This window comes from Phaenicophaeus curvirostris, chromosome 2 (assembly GCF_032191515.1).
Source record: "Phaenicophaeus curvirostris isolate KB17595 chromosome 2, BPBGC_Pcur_1.0, whole genome shotgun sequence".
Taxonomy (NCBI): domain Eukaryota; kingdom Metazoa; phylum Chordata; class Aves; order Cuculiformes; family Cuculidae; genus Phaenicophaeus; species Phaenicophaeus curvirostris.
In genome coordinates this window covers 39284844-39294704 of record NC_091393.1, presented here as the reverse complement: position 1 = coordinate 39294704, position 9861 = coordinate 39284844, and positions in this window count along the sequence as shown.

Sequence of the window (9861 nt, the reverse complement as noted above, 5' to 3'; positions counted from 1 at the left end):
TCATTATTATTATGTGCATAGACAATGAGACAACCCTGAAAGACTGGGTCCCTTCATAACTCCAGGGTACATAGACACTCTAGATGCCTGTGTTCAACACCTAAAATTAATTTGGGAGCAAGCATCTTTCGCCAAGAAGTACATCTTTTCTTGTGCATTTCTGCCTAGGGTAAAAATAATATTCCACACTGTGACTGCCTCCATTTATGTATTACACTGAGTAGCATAATTGCTTTAACACAGAGTAACGGAAGATGACATTTTCATAATATTTTAATGCATTTTGCAAGTAAGCTGGTGAAGGGGCTGGAGAACAGGCCTTATGAGGAGCGGCTGAGAGAGCTGGGGTTGTTTAGCCTGGAGAAGAGGAGGCTGAGGGGTGACCTCATTGCTCTCTACAACTACCTGAAAGCAGGTTGTAGAGAGGAGGGTGCTGGCCTCTTCTCCCAAGTGACAGGGGACAGGACAAGAGGGAATGGCCTCAAGCTCCACCAGGGGAGGTTTAGGCTGGACGTTAGGAAAAAATTCTTTACAGAAAGGGTCATTGGACACTGGAACAGGCGGCCCAGGGAGGTGGTTGAGTCACCTTCCATGGAGGTGTTTAAGGCATGGGTGGACGAGGTGCTGAGGGATATGGTTTAGTGTTTTGATAGGAATGGTTGGACTCGATGATCCGGTGGGTCTCTTCCAACCTGGTGATTCTGTGATTCTGTAAGTTTTGCCCATTTTCAGATGTAAACCAATCACTATAGGACACATTGTGCAGATCACAGAGTGGCTTATTTGGTAATACTTTTACTATATCTACATAGTCTCTCACCACATACACACAAAAAGAAACATGCATCACCGTTTACCCAAACATACTCAAGTCTGCTTGTATTCTCATCTGCAAATAATTAGACCATACAACAGTATATTTTGAAAGTAAGGAGGCAAAAAAACCCAGCCAAAACATTTGAAACATGATGTACTTCTGCACTTCTATGAGAATTATGGATGTACACAAATTTAGGGATGATTTTAAGACTTCCCTAAATTAGTGTTGTTCTGACCAGAGATTATATACAGTAAGGTTTCCGTCCTTCTTTGTAAATCTAGACACACATTTCCTAGCATTTCACTGTCATCAACCACCTCCAAGGTTGTCTAAAAATCATTGCTTATATTTTAAGAGTTCAACAATCCCCTCATTTTCTCCTCCCACGCATGTGTGCATTTAAAAGAGATTGTAAAAGCCTTTTTTCACCTTGTACATGCATATAAGCAACCCCTACACCACACTGTTTAGATTAACAACAGCCTAACTAAAAAAACAATCTATAGTATATCTATAGGCAGCACATTCAGAGTCAAGATCTGGAAGAAAGTCAATAAGGCAGTGATAAAAGCAGGACTACAGAGTCATTCTCATTTGTTCTCAGTAAAATCAAACTGACGCCCTTCAAATGACATGAAGACAATAACCCATGACAATAACCATGATTTGATAAGGCCACTGAGCCCTGTCCCATAACTTTGCAGGCCCCAGCGTGGTGGGACTGGTGGAGGGGAGGAGGCAGCTAGAAAGGAGCCCACCTTCCTTTTCCATGCAAACCTTTGTAGAGGCACCAGCTACATCCATGTGGAAAGAATTGCCTGCACAAGAATCCAGGATGGAAAAACTATGGCTCAAACCACGCTACAGAGAGTGAGGAGAGACACAGATGTTCCGTGTTTTCTTATCCGTGATGGACCTAAAAGCAGGACCAGCAAAGTAATAATGAAAACAATCACAAAGCTCCAAACAAAGGTGGATTTGCAATAAAAACTATCACCCAGATAGTGAGGAAATACTGGATACAGCTATGGCAAATCATCCCACAGGGATTTCGAACGGCAGAACTGGCTTCACCCACACACCACCAAGCACTTTGCTGACTAGAACCAGACCTGACCACACACTTCACTGTCTTATTGATTCATCCAGGTAACTCCATAGGGCTAATGGGCACGATCACCATTCCTCAGTTCAGTAGCAGTTCAGAAACTACACTGAGTGATATTTTTTATATAAAAAAACACTTCAAAAATTATCACATGACTGCAAAAGAACCAAAGCACCTTCAGAAAAATGCAACCAAAACCAGTAACATTTAAGGACTATTTAGAATTTATTACAATAGTACAAACGTACCTGGGGGTGGTGTGTGTAAAAAAACACCAAACCAAAAACACTGAAGCAGAATGCATATTCAGCTGTGCTGAAGTCTACACTTCGTGGTTTTCTTAGTTAATTTACTTTCATACTGAAAGATAAAGAAACACATAGCTCTCTTCAAAGACACACATATGAAACTTGATTATCTGGCACAGCTTAAGTGAAGCCAGACATATATAAATAACTGACCACATAAACTCCAACTTACCAGCTGTGAGTGAACCTGCTACAACATTGTTTGACACGCAGGGCTCAAAAGAACAGGAGCTTGGGCCTTCTGATCACTTAAATTGCACTCACAATATAATGTTTTTAAAGTTGGATAATTTCTTACTCACATATTACACTACATCATTACCAGCCACATATTCCAAGAAAAGCTTTACCAAGCAACTCAACTTTTTCTGAAAATAAGAGGTTTCAGTTTGGAAACAATGACCTGGTAAAGTATTAAAAATTAGAAGGAGAGTGAAGGATGCTTGCCCATAGAAGATGATGCCAATATACAATGTGATTTGAAATGGTTGTCACTTAGTTCTAGACTGAAAGAGCATTTGCCATGCTTTCTACTCCATTACCAGCAGAAACAAACTACAAAGAACATCAACTATTCTAGAAAAACCAGACTAAGTCTTTACTATTTCAGTTTTCCCCGTCTGCATCAATGGGTACATGTTCAGCTGCAGAAAATAAAGAAGTATTGTAAAACTGATGCAAGTAACTGAACTGGACATTGATTTATATAAAAACATTCACCGAATAAACTTGGTTTGATACACTAAAAAAAGAGGTTATGCTTACTCCTGCCACTTGTGAACAGAAAGGCTGCTCCAGCAGTGAGAACAGAGAAGAGGGAAATGGGTAGCAGAGGTGGGTGGGGAAAGGACAGCACCCTCAGGACCAACAGCTGGCACAGCTATCCTTGAAGCTATCTAACCTCCTTAAGCATGATTAACAAAATAAAAACATGTAAGGTATAGCGGCTCTCTGCAGTATCAGGTCTGAAGAGCCACTATGCTCTGTGTATGGTTTTTGCTGGGACAACATTCATGTCATTTCTTAAAAAACAGAAATTGCCAGTGTCTCTGCTACCATCTCCAACACTAGTCCAGGACTCAGCTCTGACATGAGCTCATCAACATTTACATCCACAATCTCATCAACATTTACAGCCACAAACAAAAAAAAGGTGGGTTTTCTGGTGACAAAAACTTCCATGGACTTCAGGCATCACACCACCACATATTCCTCAGTTTTCTGAACAAAAGAGGTTCCCAGAGCCCAGGGCTGGGGCACAAGCAAGTCAGGCGTGCTCTCTCAGTAACACCAGGTGTGATTGTCACAGCACACAGCTCTTGCCTACACTCGCTAAGATCATGGGCCTTCTTCCACCTCATTGCATACCCTGGGGAGGGCTAACACTCAAAAAGGAACAAGAGACTACAACCAGAAGAAGGTGGAAGGACTTAAACCCTCAGTAAGAGCTGGTTTTCCCACTCCCCTGCTGTCTTCTCCTTCTAGCTTGCTCAGAAGATGCTGCAGGCAAACTCCTGGCATCTCTGCTGTGGATATACTGGCTTTCCTCTGAATCCCCCTGCAAAGTACCTAACTAGAACGTAGAAGTCTAAAACTCAAAACTACCATTTAAAAATTAATCTCCACAGATGTTACAACTTTTCATCTTCTTTTGGGCAGCTCCTATTTCCCACAAAGGCTATAGTTCTCATTATTGCTTTCTGAATTAACTCCACAAGTATTTGGGTAAGAATTGTGTTCAAATATTTAATGGAACATCTGTTCCACCATACTGATAAAAAGCAAATTTTCAGGTTCAGCCTGCAGACTTTCACCTTAGACGATGACCTCTGAATCAGCAAGGCCTTAATGTGCATCATTTTTTTGCATGACTTCTTGATTGACAGTGGAATTGACATTTTTCTCCTCAATTTTTTGTAATGCTGGTAATTGTAATGTTCAATTTCACACTGAACATCAGTGTCACTATGCTTTTGTCATAAATTAAATTATGTGATAAGATCACCTTGCTAAACCATTCAAAAGTACTAGTACTAAAACTAAAATAAGTAACTTTGGCACTCAGTGCCACACAGGTAAGGGTCATATTTTAACAAGAAATAGTCAGCCATCAGCACCAGCTACCGCCATACCAGTACTGTGACATTGATAGGTAACATTGCAACAAGATGCGCATGGTATCTTGTGCCGTTAAATGAAGATGGGGGTGCATCTTTTTGTACTGATGCTGACAGCTGCCAAAACATAACTGTTTGCCATGAAGAATGTTAGGTTAGATTATAGAGGATAAAAGTAAACTTCTGTAGAAACTCTCTTTTGGCACTTTGTCCAAATACCTCAAATTATTAGCAAATCTTTTCACACACATTGCAATTAACTTTGTTGCTGATAAGAGGAGCAGCATCTATAAAACTGAATTAATCAATTAGAAATGGTAGTGTTTTAAAATCATGGCACTTAACATCAACTGGAGAGCTGTCAAACAGTATCAGTTTAAACACTAATCTAAATAGCATGCAGATACATTTAAAAATGGGAGAGCAACAAAGTCCTCTAACTGAATCAAGTAACATTTAATGAAAAATGCAGAGTAAGCCTGTGAAAATAGAGAGGTTAAAAGGCCTATAGAGACTGTTTCCCATATATATTGCCATTTGGTTCCCATTGACTCACAGAAACGTATCTGATATAGCAAAATTAGGTGGCAGATGGAGCGGGACCAAGAAAACTATAAACTTATCTTTGTACTGTAACAATCACAATAAATCTACTGACCAAAGTCCCAAGCTGTGCAGTTCCCACATCAGCAAGTGGTGCCGCTGAGTCCCTGTCAAAGCAGCGGAGCTGGATACCAGTGAAGGAAACTCCCATGTCCCAGGACAAGAGCAGCTGGGAGGCCTTCTTCCACCCACCTTTTGGCTAGCGAGATAAAACCAGTGACCCATCTGTCTCTCAAGTAAAAATGCTGGAAAAGTGTAAAAAAAAATCACTACTTACAGCTTGAAAAATACCTATTACAACCTTAACCACCAGGGGACATTACTTCATTTCTGCCTCTGATTTTTTCACTATGAGAAATACGTTACATCACAATTACATAATGTCAAAGGTATTTAGAAGCTTCACTACTCAAATCCCAAATACAATTCAGAATCAAATCTACAATAAATAAAGTGTAGCTCAAGTACCCAGGTGTTAGTATCGTACTTGTTATAAAGTGATGTGAAATACCTTGAAAGAAGCTTTGCTTCAACTTACATGTCTGAATAACAGCTGTGCTACGAAAATCATAAAGGCAACCAGACACAACTGGTTCCTATAGGAATTATCAGTATATGACATCACATCAGCAGCCAAGATTTAAACTTGTGTCTGTCCTTTCATCTACACACAGAATTCAATGGATCTATTTAGAGCAGCATACAGCTGCGTGTGAGACCACCATTCTGGGAGAACGGAGGGTTGCATTCATTCTCCATCATGCTACAGGACAGCAGCTGTGAAGTATTTTTATAAGTTTACAGTAGGATATGTAAGGTGTCTGTGATGGACATTTTATCTGTTGATTCCTTTAATTTAAAATCTAATTTGTCTATTTTACCACTGTACATATAAATTAACAGGGCATACATGTGTGTACACTGAATGTATAACCTTCTCTCTTCCTCAAGCAAAAACAAGATTTAAATTGTCTGCACGCCTAAACCATAATCTGCGAATTGGGAATTTTCTTCTATTTTATAATTTATCTTAACATTTTCCCAATAATTTTTTGGTTGCAAGAACATTACTGTTCCTAACTCTAACTGGACTCTTTTATGCCATACTTCACTGTATAGAATGATTAAGAAAGCCCTTTCGATATCCAGAATCCTGAAGGCACTCATTCCCAACCAGTAGAGGCATGCCTGCTAAGGCATCCACTTCAAGTGAATGAAAGCTCACATCACTTTTACCATCAAAGGTACAGAACCTAGAGGTAGTTTACAAGCTACCACAGAAAGATTTCCTCTAGAGCACCAGCATTTTATCCTTAACTGAAGTACTTTTAAAAGGCCATTTTGATAATTAAATATATAGTTATATTTTGCAGAAATGTTTTCACAGATGCCAACACTAATGGAAGACAGTTTGAGAATTTCTATATAAGCTAAAAGGATATATTCACATTAATGTCTCAGAAGCCAATCAAAACACACATGCATGTATTATATAGTTACAGCATGTAGGGCACTTTCAGGGCCTAGGACTATGATAGTAACAGATGCTGCAGAAACACAGAACAAAAGTGTCTGTAACAATTTGGGGGGTGAAACAGTATTCATTTGGCAGCTGCTAAGTGGAAAAGGACAACTCCCTGTGGCCAACAACTCTCCACAGAGAGACATTAGAGTTCCTCTGACAGCAGCCTACAACCCAGACATGTAACAGCACCTCACAAGAGGGAGGGAGCCAAGGAAGATATTATTTGAGATAACCAAGAACGCAGTGTCTGCGTGGATCGGGTGCTACAACCATGGTGCACGGGAAGAGCTGAAAAACTTCAGAGGTTGATTGCAATGCCTAGGAGGCACAAATGAAGGACTCAGAAAAATAATCACACATGCAAAAGGGGAAAGCCAATTTTACTGCTGTCAAAACAGAACTCCTCCATGTGCCTGCTCCAGCCCACTCAGACTGCTTCAGGCCAAGCAGCTTCCCTCACTTTTCATGAGGTTGATTACAGCAGCAGAACCTTCTGGTACCAAGACTGGTGTTTCCATTTCTGACTTTGACTTTTATCTTCTTTTCCAACTAATATTCCTTTGTTAGCCTTGATCTTTACTCTTCCAAACACCTGTAAATGTTTTAAGTACCCTGGCTTGTTGTTCTCCTCTACTATGTGAAATTAACAGTTTTCATCTTTCCTGCTTATGATTTTAGTTGTCTTTCATTCAACCGCCTCCAAGATGTTAGAAATGAATGAATTGTTTCCACTGGAGTTTTATAAAACCAGTTCTCACTCTCTGTATATCTGTATGTACCTACAGACTTCAGTAGCTGAAGATAGCTAAAAAAAAAATACTTTTATTTGTAAAGCATTTCCACAGGGCAACATATTAATAAACAGGAATTCTAAAATGCATCATATCCTTCAGTTGCTCTGGGATCAAAACTTAAGTATGCTTACATATCCTGTTTATGACTCAGACTTGCATACAAAACTATACTAAAATTTTATTAATTATTTATGTTAAAGGATTGTGACAGCATACAGGAACACTGGCAAAGCCCAAAGGCACCCGAACTAGTCAATTTATGAATCTTAAAAGACTGCAATTGACACAGAAGAACCATTCCTTCATTTACTACAGGAAAAAAGCCTCTGTGTTTGTAGACCTAAATTGCACCACTACCCACAGTTACATCTCTCTGCAGATCAATATGCTGTTCATTATAATTGGTACAATTCTGTTCTTACCTCTGCTGCTTTCACATTACCTCATTATTGACAATGTGTGTATGTGTGTGTGTATATATATATATATGTATATAATAGTTACACTCTCTCTTCCCCATATATATATTCCCAGATGTAGCTGATTTTTTAAAGGTACAAACAGAGAGAAAATCAAGTGTATCGTCCCATAGTTCCTTTGGGGTTAACATCACTGCTGCCCAGAATAACCTTGATAAACACTGAATACTCTTGATAAAAATTACCATTACATTTTCATGGACAGAAGCCTCAACTGCAGATGGAGTTAAAAGGCTACATTATTCCCGCAAAATTTAGTTACTCACTGCTGGTGTGAGCCATTTGTGTAAGCTGGTGTCAACACAAGTATTAAATTACAAGTTAATTTTGAAATTTAGAACTGAATAATCTCATTTCTGACCTTGAGCTGTGCCAGTACAGCTCTTGCAGCAGAACTGAAACCAGACAGATTGTTTCAGCAAAAAACATGATGCACCACAGTTGCAAGGATCTGATTAAAATGCTTTAAAATTATATGATATCTAAAGAAATACTTACAAACCACTTTTGAAAATACTTTAACAACTCTAGGCAGTCACTTGATTAGAAGACTTAAGAGGGCGTATCAGACTTATATAAAATATTCAGCATTTTTAATACTTATTATAATATTATAATAGTATTATTAATAATAATAAAAAAAAAAAGAAAGTAAATCAGGACAACTATGGTGGAGGAACTCTTATGTTAAAATTACATTTACCTGGCATGGAGATATGATACCTGCCCGAGTCAAGTGAGTACGGTCCCTGTAATCCATTGCCTGCTCTAAATAATGCTTCTGCCAATTCCTACTGTGTACTCAGTCTAGGCAAGGGGAAAAACAGAAAGAAAGACTGAACAAATGTAATTTCAGACCATGTACATAATGGTTGCATTGTGCCTGGGCTTTCACACCTGACCATGTCCCAAAAGTGGGTCAAAGTGTGGTGTCAGCACCCGATGTGAGAAACTATTTCCAGCACTCCATCCTTCATCAAAAATGACCAGACTCCTCTGGTCAGTTCTGTTACCAACACTTCACTTCTGCTAAACATCTACTGACAAAGCATTCCTGAGAATGGTCCCAGGTGACATCAGCTAAATTTCCGTTTTTCTAGCAGGCTTTAATCCCTTCCTCTGCTCTGTTCCCATTTTGAGAAGACAGACAAGTCAGGCTGAAGCGTAGCACAGAAAGGTTCGGGATTTTTGCTAATGCAGATCTGTCACACGTAACCATATCCCAACTGGACTTAGCTGGGCTAACAGACACAGGTACTCATCTAAACAGAAAAGTAGCTCAAGGGAAAGGCTTTGAGTCTTCTTATAATACATATGAGGCTACAGTCCTGAACACAAACTGACACCATGGTTTAACAGCTTTAGGGGACTACACTACTGTGACTAAGCTCATTGATCCACCTCAGCTGAATGGAGACAGCAAAGAATGTGTAAACAGCTAGGACAAACTTGCCACTGAGATATCATATATACCGATTAAATACAACTTGCTAAGCAAAAGGCATATTCTCTTTCACTCATCAGATATTTGGATTACCAAGTCTAAACCATGGAACACAACAATTATGGAAAGCGGTTTCTTTATTTTTTTTAATCCCTTCAGAAAAATAACCAACCCCAAAACAGGGAAAATGGGCTTTATTTCTTGCAAAATGTTCAATAACAATAGTAACTAAATTTCTTTCTACTTGCTGCTAGAGTATGTTGTGGGCGGCAGATGTGCAAGTTTCCACACACAAGTCTAAGAATGTGACTCAGTTTTAGCCAAATGCAATCACTTTGAGGGAAGGGACACTTCATAGACTTTGAGCTACTATTTTTTACTTTTAACTGTATGCAACCTATGAAAAATCACATCTAAAATTTAGTCAGATAATTAAACACATCTTCCTCTCCGTTGTGGTGCAGGCATTTACTAAACATCTAGTTAGAATAACTAATATACAGTGTAATAAAAACTGAGCTTAACTTAGACTACCAAAATCTATCAGCTTTTACCACAGGCAATCAACTGTTCAGTTCATGCCTTCCTTTGCAACCCATATTCTCTATGGCCAAAAAACAGGTTTTAGAAGAGATTATATAGGAACATGCAGTGGAAAACCAG